At 35.0% G+C, this 24,249-nt stretch overlaps 1 protein-coding gene and 1 long non-coding RNA gene across 3 annotated transcripts in view; one reads left to right on the plus strand and one right to left on the minus strand.

The window, feature by feature from the left end:
- Positions 1-24,249, minus strand: part of crim1 (cysteine rich transmembrane BMP regulator 1 (chordin-like)) — a 260,051-nt gene that overhangs the window by 190,385 nt on the left and 45,417 nt on the right.
- LOC141378437 (uncharacterized) lies at positions 17,785-21,514 on the plus strand. The gene is made up of 2 exons (XR_015513683.1): positions 17,785-19,290; positions 19,481-21,514. It is a non-coding gene; the product is annotated as an uncharacterized LOC141378437 (long non-coding RNA).

The following is a 24,249-nucleotide window of genomic DNA, read 5'->3' on the forward strand; positions in this document are numbered from 1 at the left end:
GGTGGGCGGGGGGACCGCACTCCTACGTCAAGTTGCAGTCGTTCTGAAAACCAATCCAATTGGTCCACCGTTTTGATGTTGTTAAATTGAAAAAAAAAAAGGGACTGGGTGTGTTTATATCACCCCAATATGACACTATAATAATACACTATACCTACACGTCTTTCCAAACAGCTTGAAAAGTAGATTTTCACCATAAGTGCCCTTTCAGAAAGAAACAGCGAAACCAATTGTTCAGCTTACAGATGGTTGCTCAGATGGCCAACTAGGCATTTCTTGGCCACAATAAGCCCCAGAGTAGACCAGACTTTAGGGCAATCCTCAAAAGTTTGGCTATATCAGATTAGACCCTTCCAGAATTTGGGGCCTGGGCTTTCATCCACTGTCTCATCCCATGTTGGAGCCTAAACTGGAGGTTCGTGGTACAATTGGCCAGGTCTCCTTTCAACCTGTTTGTCTGTTTATTACAGCTTCAGCCGTGAGCCTTGACATCTCACATTAATCCACCCACTTCCTGTCACACACATGTTATGAATGAAGGACACCGGTGGAGGAACACAGGGAAGATTTCATTTTTCCACTGCAGTTTTTTTTTTTTCATTCTTCTGGCAGAGCAGATGGGAGGGTGATGGATGTACCCATGTGAGGTCTGGGTTGGTGAGTAGCGAAAGCGAGTGAATGCAAGCGAATGGAAGAGCGTGCGCCGCCCCGTGTCGTCAAAAAGCTGCCAGCCGCACAGCATGCATACATCAATGGGACGCGACGTGGCGGAAAGAAGGAGCGAGCTGACAGGCAGATAAGCGTGGCACTGACAGGTCTATCTATCACATGTCTTTATCCGTCATGTTAAGGATTGTTTTTTTTTCTTCAGATGACTGGACATCTGTGTATTCATTTGTTTTTTTGGGGATTTTTTTGTCTTCATTCGAGAGCTGAATATTACAGATATCGTTCACAGTTCAGCGAATCAAAATGTCAAACTTTGAGCAATGCTGCAAACAAGAAACTTGGTGGTTTTTAAAATAAAAAATTTTTTATTAAATTAAATAAAAAGAAAATTAGTGAAAATTAAGGAAAATTAAAGATATTAAATATTTTTGGCCAAATTGTGCAGCCCTACAAATAAATAAATAAATAAACAAATAAATAAATAAATAAATAAATTCATAATATTAAAGTTTGTTTTTGTTAATAATATTTTATTATATATCTGTTAATTTTTTATATTTTTACATTATTTATTTTGACATTAAATATATAAAATAAAATAAAATAAAATAAATACTTTTGGCCAAATTGTGCAGCACTACAAAAAATATAATAATTCAGTTATTTATAATATTAAAGTGTGCTTTTGTTTATAATATTGTATTATAAATGTGTTTATTTATTTATTTCTACATAAAATACATAAAAAAATAATAAATAAAATAAAATATTTTTGGCCAAATTGTGCAGACCTACAAATAAATAAATAAATAAACAAATAAATAAATAAATAAATAAATTCATAATATTAAAGTTTGTTTTTGTTAATAATATTTTATTATATATCTGTTAATTTTTTATATTTTTTACATTATTTATTTCGACAATAAATATATAAAATAAAATAAAATAAATACTTTTGGCTAAATTGTGCAGCCCTACAAAAAATATAATAATTCAATTATTTATAATATTAAAGTGTGCTTTTGTTTATAATATTTTATTATAAATCTGTTCATTTATTTATTTCTACATAAAATACATAAAAAATAATAAATAAAATAAAATATTTTTGGCCAAATTGTGCAGACCTACAAATAAATAAATAAACAAACAAATAAATAAGTACATTATTTAATCAATTAATCAATTAATAGTTAATAAAATTATTCATCATGTTAAAGTTTGGTTTTGATTATAATGTGTTATATATCTGTGTATTATTCTTTTTTATTTATCTATCTAAATATTTTTTTAAATATATAATTAGAACGACAATAATTTTATATGTAATATTAGAGTTTAGTAGCCACTAATTAGTCCCATTATTTAAAACTAAATGAACATTTACGAATAATGACCCAGTTTTATTTTTATTTAGTCTACTTCTTCAAATGTAAACCCTAAGAGCAAACTCAGAATCCTGAGTACATAAATCAATGAAGCAACACCTCCGCTGTCATATCTGTGGTCAAATTGAAACTCATTACGTCCAGCTATTTAACACAGAGCCTTCTGACATTTTCTCTCAGTGACAAAGGCAATAAAATGAAACTGAGAATTGCGCCTGACATTTCAATTCAAAGTATCTGTTGTCTTTCTTTTGTGCCCTAATCTGGTGAGGTGGAATGGCGGCCATCTTGTTTTTGCCCTGTAGACCAATGTTTAAGTGGAAGGATAAAGATCACAATAAAAAGCTCCTTATAATTCAAAATAAAATACAATACTCTCAGCGCTTGTATTTCCCCTGCTTTCAAGAAGCATTTGTTGAGGAAAAAACCTTTCAGCAGTCGATCTTATGAATGTACACGCTCCGCACAGACAGATAAATCTGTAGTTAGCAAAGTGGCATTTCTAGCATTCGCAGTCAGTCAATATTGTTGACCTTTGCTGATGGCAGTCGTATTGAAAGGCGAGCCATCATTTGGCTGAAAACACACAGACTGAAGTATTGAAATATTGAAAGAGACAAGGAGATTTTGTTCCCCCTTGGGTTTTTGTGTACAGTGGTTTGGAGTGTTACTGCAACCTTAGGGAATGAGCGGCTCTTTTTCAAACTCCACAGGGGTCTTCACTTCAATACTTTTGTCAATTACTGCCTGTTTCAATTATGGGTTGGAGGTGCCGATACAACAGTCTGACACCATAAACTGGTAGACATTTGCCAGAGGTTCTATACTGTTTCTCAAAACTTCTTAAAAAAATGATTTGTGGACAACAGTATATATTTTTAATTGGACATTAGGATTTAAAAAATCTATATATCCATCCATCCATCCATCCATCCATCCATCCATCCATCATCTATCTATCTATCTATCTATCTATCTATCTATCTATCTATCTATCTATCTATCTATCTATCTATCTATCTATCTATCTATCTATCTATCTATCTATCTATCTATCTATCTATCTATCTATCTATCGACCAACCAACCTAACTACCTATCCATTCCACCCACCAACCTACCTACCTACCAACTCACCCATCATCCATCCATCAATCCATCCATCCATCCATCCATCCATCCATCCATCCATCCATCCATCCATCCATCCATCCATCCATCCATCCATCCATCCATCCATCCATCTATCTATCTATCTATCTATCTATCTATCTATCTATCTATCTATCTATCTATCTATCGACCAACCAATCTAACTACCTATCCATTCCACCCACCAACCTACCTACCTACCAACTCACACATCATCCATCCATCCATCCATCCATCCATCCATCCATCCATCCATCCATCCATCTATCTATCTATCTATCTATCTATCTATCTATCTATCTATCTATCTATCTATCTATCTATCTATCTATCTATCTATCTATCTATCGACCAACCAACCTAACTACCTATCCATTCCACCCACCAACCTACCTACCTACCAACTCACCCATCATCCATCCATCCATCCATCCATCCATCCATCCATCCATCCATCCATCCATCCATCCATCCATCCATCCATCTATCTATCTATCTATCTATCTATCTATCTATCTATCTATCTATCTATCTATCTATCTATCTATCTATCTATCTATCTATCTATCTATCTATCTATCTATCTATCTATCTACCAACCAAACTAACTACCTATCCATCCCACCCACCAACCTACCTACCAACCAACTCACCCATCATCCATCCATCCATCCATCCATCCATCCATCCATCCATCCATCCATCCATCCATCCATCCATCCATCCATCTATCCATCCATCCATCCATCCATCCATCCATCCATCCATCCATCCATCCATCCATCCATCCATCCATCCATCTATCTATCTACAAAAACACATAAGAAATTACGGACTTTAATGTACAAACCTTTAACGAATATTCATAATGTAATGCTAATTATTATAGCCTTATCACTGGATACTAGGGCTGCACAATATATCGTTTCAGCATTAATATCACAATGTGTGTGTCTGCAATAGTCACATCGCAGGATATGCAATGTTGAGCTGGGATTATAATTGATCAGCAAAGAGATTTGTGTCATTGCAAAGAATAACCATAACAGAGTAGAAGTTTATAATTTGCACGTGATTTAAAGGCATACATTTGTAAGTTTAATAAGGAATTATTTAACCGAATGAACACAATGAAGACTATAATATTATTTCACATTCCATTATCCAATTTCTATGCCCATTAAAACCATTAAGCACAATTCATTCACCTTTTTTTTATTGGTCTATTGTAATTATTTTTGCTTGCATTTTGTTTAGCATTTTTATACACGATTCACACCCTTACAAAATCACCCCAATCAATTTTAATAAAAAAATTGTTTTCATTAAGAGCTATTTAAGTCATCTGGTAAAATTGTATTCATATTGTAATATACAACAAAATACCACAATGTCCAATTTTTACAATATCGTGCAACCCTACTGGATACTACAAAACGTTAAAAAAAAGTCCTTTCTTCCTCATTTTTATGATATCAAAAAGCTCGTTTTGAAGTGAATATAGAATGAAAGTTTGTCAGTAAATCTGTTTGTATGCACTCTTGCACTCTTATATATAAAACTGTATCTTACATGTGCTGCTGTAATAAATCATTATTGTGCATAATTTTTATTGATATATATTTGTCTAGATATGATTTTACCATTTCTAGAAATTGAACTGCTTGAAATAAAAAATGTTTTTGTAGTATAACAGTCTCACTTCTCTGTTCCTCACACCGTCAGCAAGAGCCTACAGTGACATTCCTTCATCAGACACACTCGAGTCGCCTCAAGACCAACACTAATATACTGCCAGGGGTGTGTGTGTGTGTGTGTGTGTGTGTGTAAAGAGGCAATGAGGCAAGAGAGCACAGAGAGAGATGAATTCAGGCACAGAGAGAGAGAGAAGATGATGAAAAGAAGCTCAATTAAAGAAGCTGAGGCATGTTACACATTCCTGACGATAAGTCGTAACACGCTCTCCAGGATAAATCCACAACAAATATTCACTTAAAAAACCAACATAACCATTAGACTGCTAATGCTGACTTCTTACAGGAACACCGTGAACCAATGGTGCTAATTAATTAATTTAAAAAAAATTTATAATTAGGACTGACACTTTTTCATGAGCGCTGTTTTTTAAGAAAGGATTAAAGCAAAAAGATAATAATTGCACAATTACTTACTCCTGATCATGTTGTTATAAATCTGTGTTTTGGTTTTTTTTTTTGGAACAGAAAAATAGATGTTTTGAAGATTGTACTTGCTGCTCTTTTATATTTAATAGAAAGAACATTTGGATTTTCTAAATCCTAATTAAAAAAAGAGAGAAATAAAACCATAGATTTTTATAAAATAGTCAATATGTTTTGTAATCAAGACTAAAACCAATCAAAAATATAATTTCACTGATTTCTGTTTCAAGAAATGGAAATACAACATATAGAAACATGTTAATTTTGTTAGGCAGCACTCACTTTTGGAGATTTACACTTTCCTAAATTTAAATAGTAACAGTTCCTGACTCCAGTAAGCTACAAACACAAATTAAGTATCATTGGAAAAAAAGACACTTTGGCATTTATTGTGGTAAAAGGGGAAGTTTCATGCTTAATAATATCTAAAAAATGTACATTATGAAGTTATGAGAAAAAATTGTATTGTGTTCAATATTAGTTTTTTAATATACAAACACAGGAAATGTCCTAGAGAAAATATGCCTTGAAAGCCAAGTTTGTCTCATGAGTTTATATTTCAAATGTGATGAAGATAGCATGCAAAATGAGATTCCTGTAAAAAGTTTTTTGAGACTAAATCGCTGTCCTTCTTTCCCCTTACTATCAGAGGCACTTTTTTCAGAAATTACCTTCTCAAATTAAAACATTAACATCTGCTGAATAATTGCGTCTACATTTACACTTTGGGCTTTATTATTAATCATCTAGAGTTTATAATGCTCAAAATATAAAAGTTATAGATGCTTAAGTAATGGAAAACAAATTGCATCGCACTAAACATTTTATTATTTTAAAAACAAATATATGAAATTAGTCATGGAGCAATCCAGAAAAGTAAAGGGTCAAACGCCACACACCTCCAGAGTATATGTTTGGAATTTGATGCCAAAATCATGCCAAATGAAATTTCTGGAATTATTTTTCTGAGACAATGTCTTGTGACTTTCTTGCTCTCCTTGATTGTTGGAAAGCAGTCAATTACGAATATGTTTTTTTTTTTTTTTTTTCCGCAAGTAATGTTTCACAATTTTTTTTTTCAATAACACCACTTCATTTCAGTTATTAGAAACACCAATATTTTGCAATAATATTTTAATAACATTTAGATAGAATAGGCAACCATTTGTTCAAATGCATGAGAATTTACACAACTAAAACAATTTAAACAACTTATATATCGACTGTCCCTGAAAGTGGATAAATAAAAATATTTAGACCCAGATCACACCTGTACTTACAGTAGCATCATAAACTTGTGATCACATTTTCAAAGACACATTTTAATATCAGGTGTTTATAGTGCCAATGATGTGCATAGAAAACACTGTGAAAAGCAATTAGGTAATTGTATTTAAAAAAAAAGTGACTAAACTTGTTGCTTTTAAAGCGATAAGATGCAAGACTGCAAATTATGTAGCCGGAGCTATGTACTGTATGGCTGCATTTCGTCTTTTAAAACGACCGCTGGTGCATTTACATAAGAACAGCTGGTGCGAATGGCACTCGCGAGACAAATTTGAAATCTAAAAAAGCATACACATTTTTGCGAAAACAAAAACTGCAACAAAACGTACCTTCTGGGACCAAACAGAATGGACTTCGAGATCTGTTTGCTAACTGGAATTCTTCCAAATATAAGTTAAGTTCACAACAGTTCCAAGTGGGTTTACTTACTTATTTTAAGTGAAGTCAACTTGTTGCTTTTAAGCTAACACGTTTGCGCACTACTTTTAAGTAACTAATCTGTCGCTTTTCACAGTAAGAAACAAAAGCCTCATTTGTGCGTTAAACATCTTTCCATAATGCACATACATGTTGATGTTTCAGACGGAACAATCTGCTTGTTTATCTGGAATGCACACACTTTTTTTTTAGACAAAACTTTATAAAAAGCCATAATTTTCATCACTGCTTCAAAATCCAGGTAAATGACTGCATGTACTGTATGAACCAAGCTTTTAGTTCCTCTCTCGTGCTTCAGTTGGTCTAAATGTAGCCTCAAGTGAACCATGTCAAGTTCCTCTCTGCGTCTGAATCAGGGGCCCAATTTTCCTTTCAAACCACTTTCTTCCTTCCTTCTTCCAGAATGAGCTCACCAAGACCAAGACTTTCATAACTCTTCTTCTGTCCTTCCGTCTCTGCAATGAAATCCTGCAGTAATGACACACACAAGCACACACAAATCTCTCTTTCCCAGCCAGACTGCCAGTCAAAACAGCACATGACCCACCGGGCCTTTCTACAATGGGTGAACAATAAGCTCTTGTTTTTGCACATTACATGTTTTTTCCTCCTTCACAGTTACTTTGGTTGTGAAATATGCACTCTGAGGGAAAAAGAAAGTTCATTTTCTCCTTGAAACCCACACACATAAATGCTCAGTTTTCTGTGTGCACTGTAAACAGACAGAACTGACCTCTCCGGAGCTGAAATGGGTTGGCGGAGGTCACTCTCTAACAACAATTTAAAGCTCTTTTCCGATCTACCGCTCACCTCTACAGGAGACCACAACAGATAAAGAAAGACATCAGTATTTGAAGAGCGGTGAGCGCCGGTGAGCGATGAAAATATGGAATTCAAGAAGAGCACATTAAGCAAATGTTCGGCCAAATGAGATCAGCACTGTGCGATTTTCAGAGGTGAAATGGCCATTTTGAGCTCCACATGCTTGAGATTCAAGTTTTTGGTGACATGATATGATATAGTATATTGTTTATTGGAATTGTTTATCCTCAATTAGTTCACAGCGAGGGTGAAAAACACAGTAAACACTGCTGAAAGCCCCATTAGCTCACAATAATTGGCAAAAATTGTGCAGTATTTTTATGTTCTGACAGTAGCTAATATACAGGAAGTTAGCATAACACTAGCATAATACAATAACACAGCTTCTGCGCGAAAAAATACTGAACAAGAAAGTTCAACCCAGTTTAAAATGCAAACAAAAGCAGACCCTTTCATTTCAATGTTTTTTGGATGCAAACACTCAAAACAATCCAATGTCACAGAAAATTCAATAAGATTCTAAGGACAAACAATTTGTGTCTACAATAAACATGACATAGCAGCACAATGCAACTAACCACAACAAATATTTGACCCTGGACCACATAAAACAGTCAGAAGTCATCATTATTGGAAATTGCTGTGTTTCAGTCTTTCCACTGATGTATGGTTTATTAGGACAAGACAATATTTTGCTAAGATACTGTACAACCACTAAAAAATATGGAAGTTGGTTTGAAAAAAAAGCTAATTATTGAAATAAATACCTTAAATTATGATAGCTTCCTAGCAAACAATTTTGTGTTTAACAAACGTTTAATAGACACTTAAACATAGACAGCTTGGCTAAAACAAGGCTTAATTTGGGCTGTCAGTGAAAATCTAAAAGACATCAGTCCAAAACTAGACTAGTTGTCAAACAGACAGATTAGACAGACCGTATAGTAGTCCTATAGAAAGAACAAGGCAAAGGTCAGACATGTAAAGACTAGACTTGAGGAACGCTTCATAATGTTACAGGGTAACCAAACAAGACTCAGCAATGTCTGTGTGTGTGTGTGTGCTGTTTATATGGTCCATGTAATCAGTCTTGAGTAGCTCCCAGCTGTATGTGTGTTATCAATTGAGAACCGGACCATGTGTGTATGTGTGGTGCCTGAAGGGAGTTGTAGTTCATGAGGTTGTAGAATTGTTCGAGTGAAAGTGAATGTTCTCCATAGATCTATCAGGGTTAGACAGCTGATTATCGTGACACTAAACTACCCTGTAACCTTTGACTTCCATAATAGGAAAAACAAATATTATAAAAGTGGATGCAAGAATCCATCATACTTCAAAATATCTTCTTTTGTGTTCAAAAGAATAATGAGAATGGTTTGGAAAGATGGCAGAACCTTTAGTTTTGGGAAAACTACCATTTAACTTGTTAATGACATATAATTATGACGTTAATGAGGACTTAAATACACCAATTATTAAGTGTTACATCTGCTGAATTCACTGTGGTAACTTCTAAATCTTTAGCAAAAATGACGGTGATCTCAAGCAGGCCTAATTTACAAGCAACATTTAGTAAAACAGTCATGCTAGAATAGTGCTTAATCCAAGTTTCACCATGGCTTAAAACAATCGGAAAGATAAATATTCGAAACCATCAGAAGCTAAGCTGGCAGTGATGATTAATAATTTACTACATTCTAGTAATCCTTATAAATTTAACAGAAGATGAGTAAAAAAAAAAAGACTATAACTAATGCAGAACCTTTTTTCAGTACTTTGACAATTGGAAAAGAGTACAGCTTCTGTATTTCCCCCCAATTGATCATTTGACAGACTGGCAGAATAATGGATAAAGTGCTCAAAATGAATTGTTCGTTGAAGTCTTGAGCATCTCGACTGTTTTATCCATTCTGATAGGAAACAACAGGATGCGTACAGTTCCTTTTTCCTGCCAATTTGACAATGCAACCTCTTACCCAAAGCAACAATTAGAGTCTTTGTGAAATGCCAGATACAGAAATCTTTCGATTACACTGACACGGTCTTTCTGTCTCACATATACATCCTTCATCTGATCAAATGCTCAGAACCAGGGGGAAAAAAACACTCAAGGACCATGCTGTGAGCAACTGTCAGAGAGAGAAAGAAAACTGCTCCTTGAAGGTTCTGTGTTATCTTTACCAATTTAAAGGACAAACGAGTGGCACGCTTCGACGGACTGCAGCGTGATTCATCTTTATCAGCGAACCACACCAAACCCTCAGACCAAGCATCTACTGGCAGACACCGCAGGGACACCAGAATGTCAACAATTGACTTACAAACAAAACGCCTCACTTCCCTCCGAAATATCATCACATCTGCCATTTCAAGTCCATAACCGTTGCATCCCACCTTCGCACTGAGTAATTGCTGGCCCAAGGCTGAAATCACGAGGAAATAAGCTTATCACAAACGTCGCAGTTTTTTAAAGCTCTTACAGGAATTGAAAGAAACTGACTGAAGTAAATACGTTATCTGTAAAGGAGGCGATGATTGTAGGCAAGTGTCAGTCTAAATGTCAGACTTTTAAAAGCTTGGTTCGCCGTGCACATAATTGATCCTTTTCTATCCAGGAAAGTTTATGGGATTTTTTTGCCGTGTGACATCAAAACGATTAGTCACAAGAGGGCTTATTTTGGGGTCCTGGAAATGTTCTGACGTGAACTGACATTTCTGCTTTTTTTCAGTATCTCAATAGTACAACAGTAACAGTAATATTACATTTATGAACAAAACAATAAGAGTCATAAGTAAACACTTGTTCTTTTTAGGGGGTTATGTAAGGTCACTGAAAAATGCCGGTAAACAAACAAACAATCCAGCATTAAAAAAAAATAATAAATACATGTTACAAGCATTTTATCTACTTAACCCTCTATCACATGATGTTGCCATATGGCAACATGATATTTATGTTATTTCCCTGCCACTGTTTTTTTAAGACCAACATTTAATGTTTTTTTGTTGTTGTTGATGTTGTTGTTGTTGAAAAGATAAGACCGTAGTGTAGCCAATGATGTGCTTTGGTTAAGCCACATGGCATACAGTAATTTTCTGTAACGCGATTTCTGACAGACTGGCGTTTATTGTGGGTAAATGCTGAATGCAAATGTAAACATCAATAAAAAAAAAAACAAAGGATCAAATTATGTCAGATTCACAAAAAAAAAAAAAATCTGAAACATCACCTCCAGTAAGTTGTGATGACATATTCACAATTAATTTCTTTTTAAACAAATTTGTTTTTTGTAAATCGATCAAATGTGTGTAATAGTGGAACGTGCAATATTGCAATGGGTTAGCTAGCTAGCAAGGTCAGCTGTGAACTTTTAAGTTGTAACAATAACAACATGAATGCTAGTAATATAATGTTGAATAGTCATGTGTTAATAGCATTCACATTATAGATAAATCTACTTTTAATGGCAATATTACTTTTGAATATATCAATAAAGGTTATTACATTAGCAAACACCACAATGTTCTAGGTAAGTGAAAGAAGAAAAGGACAGAACTGGCTCTTCCAGCAGATGAATTGAGGATGATGAGATGTTTTAGTGACCATGAGAATGATACAGACTGGACATTAGATAAGAGTAGTGATGGAGACAGTTCTAGTAAGTTAGCACAGAGGCAGATAAGACAGGCGTAGTAAAGTATATAGCATAATATATAAACATTATTAGCAAGTAGCTACATTATTCTAAAGCATCTCGATATACTAGACTTGCTATTTATTTGTTATAATATTTACTGGAGAAAATATTTATATTTACTGTATGTTGTATACATGATAATAATAATAATAATAATATTCATATTATTCAGCAAATAAAAAAAAGGAATAAATGAAAGCTGTTGGAATTTTATTTGTTTGAAAGTGTGTATAAGGTGTCATTTATAAGTTCTGTGTTAAAGCTTGTTATTCTGCAACACCAAGTAAATCAAAACATAACAGAAGCCATAAATTAAATTAATTAAATTAAATAAATAAAATAAAATAAATTAGCTGGATTTTGCTCAATAAAAATAGTGACATATTGATAAATATAGGCAGATTCAGTAAACTGTTTTATAAAGTTTCTGTTCCTTAATATTTACAGTTAGAGCTAACATGATTAGCCTATATTTAAATATATTAAAATGTTTAACACATGATGTTTTACAGAGCAAGGAATTTTTCCACAGTATTTCCTATAATACTGCTTTCTCCTGAAGAAAGTCTTATTTGTTTTAATTAGGCTAGAATAAAAGCTGTTTTTTTAAAAAAAACATTTTAAGGTCAATATTTTTTGCCTCTTGAGTAATATATTTTTCCAATTGTCTACAAAACAAACCATCATTAAACAATGACTTGCCTAATTACCCTAACTTGCCTAATTAGTTCAGCCTTTAAATGTCACTTTAAGCTGAATAATCTTGAAAAAAAACTAGTAAACTATAATTTACTGTCATCATGACAAAAATAAATGAAAACAGGTTATTAAAAATGTGTTATGAAAAGTTTTATGTTTAGAAATGAGTTAAAATAAATAAAAATAATTAAAAATAAAACTTCTTTCCATGGGGAAAAATATACAGAGGGCTAATCATTAAAACTTCAACTGTATATCTAAAATAAATAACTTTATCTCACCCTGATCCCCACACATATTAAAACAAAATAATTAAAAACGAACATGACAGGCTTTCAATCCAAACACCTTACACTTTAAACAAGTGGCCCTTTTCGTAAACCTCTATCAGCGCGGTTTTCCAAACATGACCCTCTGAAATCTATCATTGGAAAACAGCAGCACTGATGCATCTGCAGCTCTGTTGATAGGATTATCCGCATGTGACAAGAATCTTTCAATCAGCTAAGATGAACCAGACTGGTGGACTCGTGTCAGCATTCGACCCGTCCTACATATATGTGTCAGAGAGCCTGAAATCTTCCACACCGGCAGACCTGTCAATACCATCAGCGTCCAGAGCAGGGGAAATGACCGCCGGGAACTGACCATGAGCCTCTTAACAGATTAATTACCAGACAAAGGCCACTGTGCTAATGGTGATTTCAGATAAAGTAATTCGATTGTCATTGTTTCAGCCACAAAGGGCACGCTGGCCTGTTTCTGCGCTGCTGTGCGACAGTGGAATGTAGTTCACTGGGCTTCATCAAAGCTCTGACTGGGTCACGGCTCTGTTGGTGGTCTTTAAACTATACATGCAATACAACTAAGAAGAAAGTTTCATCGCCGTGAGCTTGCTCTTTCATAGTTCACGAGGTCTCGGCTACGTGTTGAACATACATTGGTCTCAAAGGGTTTCGGCTCGAATTTCTGAAAGTCTGTTAAGTGGGAGTATGAAGCACGTTTCAACTCTGGCCCTGGAGATCTACCTTTCTATAGTTTATTATAGCTCCAACCTGTAACTTTCTAGTAATACTAAAAACTGATGGATCAATGTTAGAGCTAAATTATGCAGAAAATCACATATAATGCAAAAACCACCTGTTTCTGTGAAACTCTATAATTAATTACTCTCCCTCATGTTGTTTTAATCTCCTGAGACCTTCGTTCATCTTGAGAATCACAAATTAAGATATTACAGATGAAATCTGAGAGCTCTCTCCATTGACAACAACATTCTTAAGATGTTCAAAGTCCAGAAACATTCAAATCAAAACATTCCATGTGACGTCAGTGGTTTGATTGTATTGTATTTTAATGTGTGTATTTATATATTTAATGTGTATGGCCATACACACAAAGGGCTTAACAATCATGAGGAGGGTCTCTTCATACCACCACCAGTACGCAGCATCCACTTGGATGATGAGACGGCAGTCACAGGACCGCGCTGCCAGTGCGCTCACTACATACCAGCTACTGGAGATAGAATGATACAGCAAGTTCGGTGGATGGGGATGATTGGGGGGCCACATTAGTTAAAGGCCAATGGAGGAAATTTGGCCAGGACACTAGGGTTACAAAAATAGTCTTTACGAGAAGTGCCGTTGGATCATATGAAGCTCTAAAAACAAAAGAAAAGAAGTTAATAACACTTGTTGTTCGCCTATACTGTATCTTCTTTCCTGTGACACGTCATAGTGCACATTTTCTATGGACAGCCATTCGAGTCAACAGTGCAAGGCTCAATCGTTGAATTGGCCATAGTAAACACACACCCTGATCTGATGCAGAAGATGCAGGCAAACCAAATTGGGTCCCACTTTATATTAAGGAGCCCCTATTTTGCATTATAAAACGTCATATTTTAGTTTTAAGGGTCTCCAACAACGAAAGGCGCATTCACATTTTACCAGAACTGGAACTACATATTTGGTGATGGACCCTATCGACAATGATGCGTTCAAGCAAAAGATCCGAACCCAACTTGATTAATTTATTTGACTCTAAGTCAACTAAATTGCTAAAGAATCAATATTTTTAATTACAGTGCACTTTCATTTTTAAACCTCAGCTGGATGTTTGCATTCACTTTGAGCTGTGTTACATACTGCATGAAAGGTCATTTTCGAAAACCCATAATTTCTTTAAGTGCTCTTTAAGTGGCCTTACCTACCATGTATATGGATATATATATATATATATATATATATATATATATATATATATATATATATATATATATATATATATATATATATATATATGTATATATGTATAATCAATCTACTCACTGTACTGTTTTCATAATGTATTGCAGAACTCTTCTGATGCTCTTGAAGTGGGACACAGGTAGGGTCATAGACAGTTTTGGTGTTATGGGTAGGATTTAAGAGTGGGTTGAGGCATGAGTGATGATCAACAAAGTTTAAAGATTTAATTACATGCATGTATTACTTCAATCGTACATACAATGTAAAAACATGTATTTACACATTAAGTACATTGTAACAAGTGATTAATTTCATTGTAAGTACTGATGTTTTTGTTTCCAGATGTCTATGGTGGATGAGGGAGGTCTTGGATTGTATCTAAAATATCCTAATTTGTGTTCTAATGATGAAAAAATGGACTGAAATGACATTAGAGCAAGAAATTAATAAGAGAGTTTAAACTTTGGCGAGAATTAAACATTAAATCTAAAATAAAATATAAGATAAAATAAATAAAAAATAAGAACATAATTGACAAGTAAATAATAAATCAAATATCAAATAATTAATCAAATGTTAACATTTAAATGAAGATATGATTATTAAAACTACTTCAAACTATTATTAATCATACCTACACTAATATCTTAGGGATTCTTTATCGGTGTGAAATATCCGTAAATATCTTAGGGATATTTTTCAAAATGACATCCACTTGACATCAAGCATACAGATCGGTTGATGTCAAAAACCTTGACGTCCATTTGACATCCACACACTGATGCCCTTTTGACCAGCAAAATGTTGTTTTGAGGTCAATGTTTGATGTCGATTTGACATCAAGGTAGTCAATTGACATCAAATCAATTTGCATGACGTGTTTTTGTATGTTGTTTTGACATCAAGGTGCCCGCTGGCTAATGTCACAATACAATCCTCGATATTTTAACACACTACGGTTACATTTCTCAGGATAAAAACAGATGAAAAAACAAGCCTTAAATCAAAACCTTTGATGTTTCTTGACCATGAGCAGTCAGTAAATGGTGACAGTGCTACCATCAATTAACCTTGCAATCAATGAATCAATTGTAAGTCGTGGTGTAAGTCTCACAAAGCACCTTCTGCTGCGCCCGGGGGATGAGATGTCACGGTCACCAGTGCTAACACACCACTAAACTCCCAAACAAGATTTATTTACCAGGTAAATGAAAAAAAGATTTGACTTTAACTGCTTTCAGCTCTAAAGGAAGCTCTACTGACAGCTCTCTGGCAAAAACTGCCTGTGGCAAAGGTGACGGAATCAATGGCATTAACATCCCTAATTTTCCAACTCACAAGAAGGAAGGAAAAGCACTCCAGCCATAAAGTAGAGTTTAGACAGGGGTGTAAAAAGGTACTCAAAAATTATACTAGAGTGTCAAAATTTAAATTAATTATCTGGCTGAATTTATACTTTAGGGTGACACGGTGGCTATTATAAATAAACTTTGCTGCCATATCATGGCTGGAGAAACTCTAGGATTGTTTCTCAATATGCGTTCTTCAGCGATCTTGAGTCCTCGTGTTCTTGTGTAAGAGAGTCATCATCAACTGCCAAAGTTCAGTTCCAATACTCAAGACCGCAAGAACAGATGACGAGTGAAACTTCACAGATATGTTCTTGATATCGAGGACACATGGATTCAGACTTGAGCGCAGAACTCGCACGAGAAGTCCCAGAAGTCATTATGACTGGAGGTGGGAACCACAGCATTTTATACAGATTTGCTATTAAAGTTCAGAGATATAACTTGTTTATCTCAGGAGTTTCCCTAAATGAAACGGTGAAAGTAAACATGGACATGAAAATCTTAATAAGGGCATAAACACATTTAGGGTGTTTAATTGCTAAAATTTGTAGTAATATTAGTTTTATTTGTATTGTGCAACGTATATTTATAAGGTTTTTATGCATAGTATATATTGTGAAAAGGAGAAAAACAATAAATCGCTATATGAATGCTGTAATGTTTGAATAATTTTCCATTAAAAACATGTGAAGGTCATGTGACCATCCGGAAGAAAACAGTATCTCATTTCTTAAAGGATGCGTTCTCTGTTCTCACGGTGTGCCGAGTTCGTTAAGGTGACCTGTTCGTTAAGGTAACCTTCACAAGAACGCAGGTCCATTCTCTGCATTCTTGGAATTGAGAAACAGCTTAGGTGACTTGTAAAATAAGCCTATTCCCCTATTTCCAAACCTGAAAATTTCCAAACCTGAATTTCTTTAAAATGTTGGAGACCATTGACATCTACAGTAAAAATACAAAAAGAGTCAATGGCAAATGGTTTTCAGCGGAGGGTGCATTTTTTGGAAAGCATACTCTGACCTTTTATTTTAAAGTGTCAGTATATAATTTTAAGACCATTAATCTACTCTTAGTCAATAATTTAGCAAAAAATGTTCCTTTAAAAACTTTTTTGGAGATATGTATAATTTCATAAAAACAAAAAAGCAAAAAAATCAAATATATTTTAACTGCAACATAAATTCTCATTACTGAATTATTACTGGATACATTACTGGATTTCATCTTATATGCACCTAATCTTGTACATTCAGTCAATAGTTAATGTATATATAGCAAAGAACATGTTTAATTTACCATTTACCATATTTCACCCAAAACTAAAAATTCCAACATCATTTTCTCCTATTATGCGTTCTAAACTGGTTTGAGTTTGTTTATTTTTTAGAAGAAATATGTGACCATTGACTTCCATAGTATTTGTTTGTCCAACTATGGCAATCGCTGGTTCAGGGTTTTCAGCTTTCTTTAAAATATCTTCTTTAGTGTTCAACAAAAGAAAGAAAGTCAAAAAGGTCTGGAAACATGATCCTGCTTCAACAAACAGACTTGGTATAATTTACTAATCTAATAAAAAATGCATTTTGCTCAATTGAAACCAACAAAGGCCTGTAACATTTTAACAGTTCATAAAACTTTTGAATGAAACAATGCTATTGGAACAATATATATACTACTAAAGAAACAAGGAGGATGTCTTTCAAAAAATTTGAATGCCTCTAATAAACCTCTGACTCTCTGACCACCTCAATTGTATTTTCATTGTGACTTTACTCAACCCCAGTAGGACATGGTTGTTACCGTTTACTCTGATTTTAGTATTCTCTGTTTTTTTTTTTTTATTTGTATGACTTTTGTTACTATACTTGTGTTTACTGGTATCCTTGTTTTTTTTTTTTCCTTTGTTGTTTTTGTTTGTATGTTCATCTTATTTTAGCTTTGTTTGTTTTTATGTCCATTAAAACCAATAAACAAAAAATAAAAAAGGCTTGAGGAAGAGTGAATATTCTTTTTTTTTTCATGTGAAAAATCTCTTTAATGTCCATAAAATATGAGATGCTTAAATGTAATAATGTAAGCATTAATTTTTCCAGTTTAAATGCAACTGTAACCAGTAAAAATGTACAGTTTCTTCTTTGAAAATGTACTCAAGCAACAGTTCAAGCTGCCAGTTTGAACTGCAGTTGAGTAAGGTAAAATCCCTCCCAAATAATACTTACAGTACAGTACAGTAATCAAGTATATTACACCCCTGGACTATTAACAGCTGTTTGTGATGTGGCGGCGCTCTGGCTTTCGCAGTGTCTAGCATGTCCAGACGGCTGGACAGATTGATGTGAGGAGTTTCGAAAGCTGCATTGCCTCTAAATCTTGGCTCCTGCGAAGAGGAAGAACACATTCGTGCTGAACAGACAGTTGTCCTCAAACATTTACGGCTGCCAAAGTCAGGGGAGGATAAAATAACACGCCGCAAGAATGCTGAGGATATTTTTACAGACTTTTGAAAAAGCCACACAGATTAATTACACTCTGCCCCCACAAATAATTAATTAATGCCTGAAAACATGTGCTAAAGCATGTGGGTTTGCTGTTTTTGATGTGTGTGTGTGTGTGTGTGTGTCTATATATAAATGTGTCTATATATAAATGCGATTTTAAGTAATGTTTTGTTTTATTTTAGGGGGCTGCAAAGTGAGTGGCTTAGTGGTTAGCACAGTATCCTCGCAGCAAGATGGTTGCAGGTTTGAGTGGTAACGTCCACACAATGTCAAACTGTAACATCATTAGACATTGATATTTGGTTGATTTTAGGTTGTATTGGAAAGTGCGACATCGAGCTAACATTTAAAATCAACGTCATATTGACATTAAATACTGACATTTATTCGTCAGGTATGGCAACCAAAATCCAACATCTGATATCCATCGTATCGATAACACAACATCAAACTATAACATCATTAGATGTTGATATTTGGTTAATTTTAGGTTGTGTTAGTAAGTGACTAAAATCCAACGTCGAGCCAACATCTTAAACCACTGTCATATTGATGTCAGATATTGACATTTATTCGTCAGGTATGACAACCAAAATCCAACATCTGATAGACGTCACAGTGGTAACGTCCACACAACATCAAGCTGTAACATCATTAGACGTTGATATTTGGTTTACTTTAGGTTGTGTTAGTAAGTGACTAAAATCCAATGTGGAGCCAACATCTTAAACCAACATCATATTTACATCAAATACTGAAATTTATTTGTCAGGTATGGCAACCAAAATCCAACATCTGATAGACGTCACAGTGGTAACGTCCACACAACATCAAGCTGTAACATCATTAGACGTTAATATTTGCTTGATTTTAGGTTGTGTTAGTAATTGACCAAAACCCAACATCAAGCCAACATCTAAAACCAACGTCATATTGATGTCAGATATTGACATTTATTCGTCAGGTATGGCAAAAAAAATCCAACATCTGATAGACTTTATAGTAATAAAGTCCACACAATGTCAAACTGTAAAATCATTAGACGTTGATATTTGGTTGACTTTAGGTTGTGTTAGTAAGTGACTAAAATTCAATGTGGAGCCAACATCTTAAACCAACGTCATATTTACATCAAATACTGAAATTTATTTGTAAGGTATGGCAACCAAAACCCAACATCTGATAGACGTCACAGTGGTAACGTCCACACAACATCAAGCTGTAACATCATTAGACGTTAATATTTGCTTGATTTTAGGTTGTGTTAGTAAGTGACCAAAACCCAATATCAAGCCAACATCTAAAACCAACGTCATATTGATGTCAGATATTGACATTTATTCGTCAGGTATGGCAAAAAAAAAATCCAACATCTGATAGACTTTATAGTAATAAAGTCCACACAATGTCAAACTGTAACATCATTAGACGTTCATATTTAGTTGATTTTAGGTTGTGTTAGTAAGTGACCAAAATCCAACTGGAGCCAACATCTAAAACCAACGTCATATTGACGTCAAATACTGACATTTATTTTTTAGGTATGGCAACCAAAATCCAACATCTGATAGACATCATAGTGGTAATGTCCACACAACATCAAACTGTAGCATTATTAGACGTTGATATTTGGTTGATTTTGGGTTGGACATTGGACACTGACGTCAACCTGATTTTCATGTCTAAACAAAAAGGCAACGTCCCCACAACATTGGGAAGCAACGTCAATCTAATGTCATTTTGACGCACTGTGCTTGCTGGGCTAAATTATGGATACTTTGATTTATAATATATATTAAATGTCCTCAAATATTTACTGTAGACTCAAACTCATGCCTAATAATCTAATAAATTCAGTAAATCCAGAAAACAACTTGACAAAATGTCAAGTACTGTAGTCTCTTAACTGTTTTCAATAGTTGTATGTACATTATATTTATATATAGTTCATTTTTAAGGCACTTTTTGAAAGCAGTGCATTAATTAGTGCGCTGACAACTTGCTGTGCTTTTAGACAGCTGGTATGAGCAAAAAAACAAGCCAGGAGAGTTCAATTTTAATTAAAATTTAATACCACGCCTCACCACTACAGACATACACATTCAGACAGACATGCTTTTGCTGTTGCATCACCGTTCATGCATTCTGTTTTATTTTTCATTTTGTTGCAAGCTGCTACTAGCTGTGCTTTTAAGGTGTCATGCCAAGTTAAAAACTGTGGTTTTCAGTCTAAAAATAAGTCATGAGGAACTCATGCTTTCAGTTTCATTCTGCTGGGCTCCGTCTGGCTACTTCTGAACATCTGATCTCTGAAGTTTGCTTATGACTGATTGTTATGTGGTAAATAATGAGGTTTTTAACGACTTTAATGATATATTTTTGTACATACACAAAGAGTCTGTTTTAGACTATTTTTAAAGTTTAATTTACCTCAGTGCAATTCACTTTTTATTGTATTCATTCATAAAATATCTATGGAACTGTTTTTTTATGAAATAATTTTGTTTTGGAAAGGCAGACCGTCAATGCTACACTCCCTGACAAAAGTCTTGTCGTCTATCTCAGTAGTAAGAGCATCAAATAACTACTTCTAGTTGATCAATTGGAAAAGAAGGTAGATTTTTTTCAATGAATCATCTGTTGAACTGCATCACAATCATTACAAATACTGCAGAAGACCTATTGGAACCCGCATGGACCCAAGATGCTCACATAAATACAATACAAAACACAGAAGAGGGCAAACTATTCAGCAGAATAGCGCTCCTTGTCATACTTCAGCCTACACATCAAAGTTGCTGTAAGCAAAAAAGCTCAAGATGCTCTAGGATTGGCAAGCCAAGTCACCTGGCATGAACATTATCGAGCATGTCTGGAGTAAAATGAAGGATGAGGCATTGAAGATAAATCCAAAGAATATTGGTGTACTCTGGGAATCTTGCAAGGACACTTTCTTTGTCATTCCGGATGACTTTACAAATAAGTCACAGAGTAGAATGTATGCAGTCCTCCAAGCTCATGGGAGTCATACACAATACTAATTCTTTTTCCACTGCAGCATGACTTTGTATTCTATACTGTATATTATTTCTGTTAAGTGACAAGACTTTTGTCTAAGCAAAGCCAGACCTTACTGTTCTAATTAAATAATTAAAAATCAAGGCTTGATCTTATTTTATTGTGGTAAAATAAGCATAATCTAGAGGCCTTTGCCTTTCATAAAAACCACTTCTGATACCTAATGATCAACTTGAAGTCAAGTTACTATTTGTTGTTCCTAAAACTTGGATAGGCGACAAGACTTCAGGTAGTCAGGTAGTGTACTTTGATGCACTTCTATATTGGTAACATTTAGATTTACAGTAGATACTATTAGGTTTAGAAAGCAATTTTCCAGATTTATTCCTGCTTCATGTCAGAAGTAGTACGAGAGCATAGAGTTTATTAGAAAAACACAGCACATCAGTTACCTGTCTGAGATTTGATTATTGTTTGTAGTCACGCCATGTTCCATCATGTCATTATTCAGTTTATACATGCTGTAATCCTTAAGAAGGTTCAAAAACATTGTGACTAAACCTTGTAACTCTACTGGATCTTCACAACATAACTCATAACTCACTGGCAATTTTGAAACATAACTGCACACATTTTGTACCATTTCAGCTGGGTAATCGTTTTGCTGGTACACATGGAATTGGTTGTTAGAATAAGAACAGTATTTTCTTTACTCAGGAAACAGTCTCCGTAATGTCAATGTTTTATGAATTTGAGTGGCCGACACTGTCTTGGTCTAGAATTTGCAGTCTAGTCATAACAAGTACTATCTAAAATTGCATTATATTTTATAAGTCTTCAAGAAGAGGAAAAACTGAGAACTCACATAGCTATATATGTGATACATGGCCACTTTATTAGGTACACATTACTAGTACCGGGTAGGACCCCCATTTTGCCTTCCGAACTGCATTAATCCTTCGAGGAATAGATTCAACAAGGTACTGGAAATATTCCTCAGGAGATTTTGGTCCATATTGACATGACAGCATCATGCTGCAGATTTGTCGGCTGCAAATCCATGATGTGAATCTGCCCTTCCATCACATCCCTCACTCTATTGGATTCAGATCTATTGACTGTAGAGGCCATTTTAGCACAGTGAACTCATTGTCATGTTAAAGAAACCAGTCTAAGATGATTCACACTTTATGACATGGCGCATCATCCTGCTGGAAGTAGATGTTTTTATGTCGTTAACGCCAAAATCTGACCCTACCATTCAAATGTTGCGACAAAAATCGAAACCACGGTCCTGACAACGTTTTTCTAATCTTTTATTGTCCAATTTTGGTTAGCCTGTGCAAATTGTAGCATCAGTTTCTTGTTCTTAGCTGACAAGAGTGGCACCCGTGTGGTCTTCTGCTGCTGTAGCCCATCCTCCTTTAGGTTTGATGCGTTGTGCATTTAGAGATGCTCTTCTGAATACCTCGGTGGTATCGAGTGGTTATTTGAGTTACTGTTGCCTTTCTATCAACTTAAACCAGTGTTGCCATTTTCCTCTGACATCAACAAGGCATTTGCACCCACAGAACTGTCGCTCACTGGATATTTTCACTTTTTCGTAACATTCTCTGTAAACCCTAGAGATGTGTATAGTGTTGTGCAGTAAAATCCTAGTAGATCAGCAGTTTCTGAAATACTCAGACCAGCTCGTCTGGCACCAACAACCATGCCACATTCATAGTCACCTAAATCACCTTTCCTCTCCATTCTGATGCTCGGTTTGAACTGCAGCAGATCATCTTGACCATGTCTACATGCCTAAATGCATTGACCTGCTGCCATGTGATTGGCTAATCAGAAGTTTGTGTTAGCGAGTAGTTGGACAGGTGTCCCTAATAAAGTGGCCAGTGAGTGTACAAGACAATAGACAATACATCAGAAACAGGCAATAAATAACATGATGCTGGCACTGGGCTGCTGTTTTTATGTTTAGTTTTTGATGATTGTGTATTTGTTGAAAGAAAAACTGATTGACATTTAATGCAATGCACTTTCTGCTTCAGTTGTGGCCATTTTAATCAAGAACAAACTACAAAAACCTTCAACAATAGCTAATCAAGAATCCTTGTAACACCATATGAGCTTGATTTTGGTCAAGTGTTAACAATGTAATGGAACATACAGACGTTTGACCACATGTAAGGCCACACATCAACAACAAGTCCTCAATCAGTAAATAAATCAATAAAATAATTATTTATAGCCAAAGGTGACAATACAGAAAATATTTCCAGAATTTTTATAAGTCATAATTTTTGATAATAGCCCCAGTTCAGTCATCTTCAGGAGTGACGCGTGCAGCAGTTTGTTCACACCCTAACACATTGAGCTCAGCCCATGTTCCACATCAAACGCTTCAATGCCTTGGCGTTTGCCTCTACGGGACAACAGGGAAAGTCAAAGTACAGTACTTTCAGGCATTCCGTTCTTGGGTTAGGCCGACCCCCCACACTCTCTTTGAAAACAGGACATTGTTAAAACAGAAACATGTTGCTTTTGGCATGAGAGGCTGCTCTCTCTCTTTCTCTCTCCCTCTCTCTTTCTCCCTGCATACAACGGGGCCTGCAATTAGCATGGCCGGCTCCCCAGAACAAATATTCTCCACTGTAATCCTGCCAAGGCAGCAGAGACACAGCTCTACTGCAAGAATGCTTGGCATTTCCTTTAATGTGCTTTTGGCCGAGTTGGGTCAGAGAAAACCAACAGTAACAGCAGAACTGAGTCCCACACAACAAAACTTCCCGTTCA

This window comes from Danio rerio, chromosome 17 (assembly GCF_052040795.2).
Source record: "Danio rerio strain M-AB ecotype USA chromosome 17, GRCz13ab, whole genome shotgun sequence".
Lineage (NCBI taxonomy): Eukaryota > Metazoa > Chordata > Actinopteri > Cypriniformes > Danionidae > Danio > Danio rerio.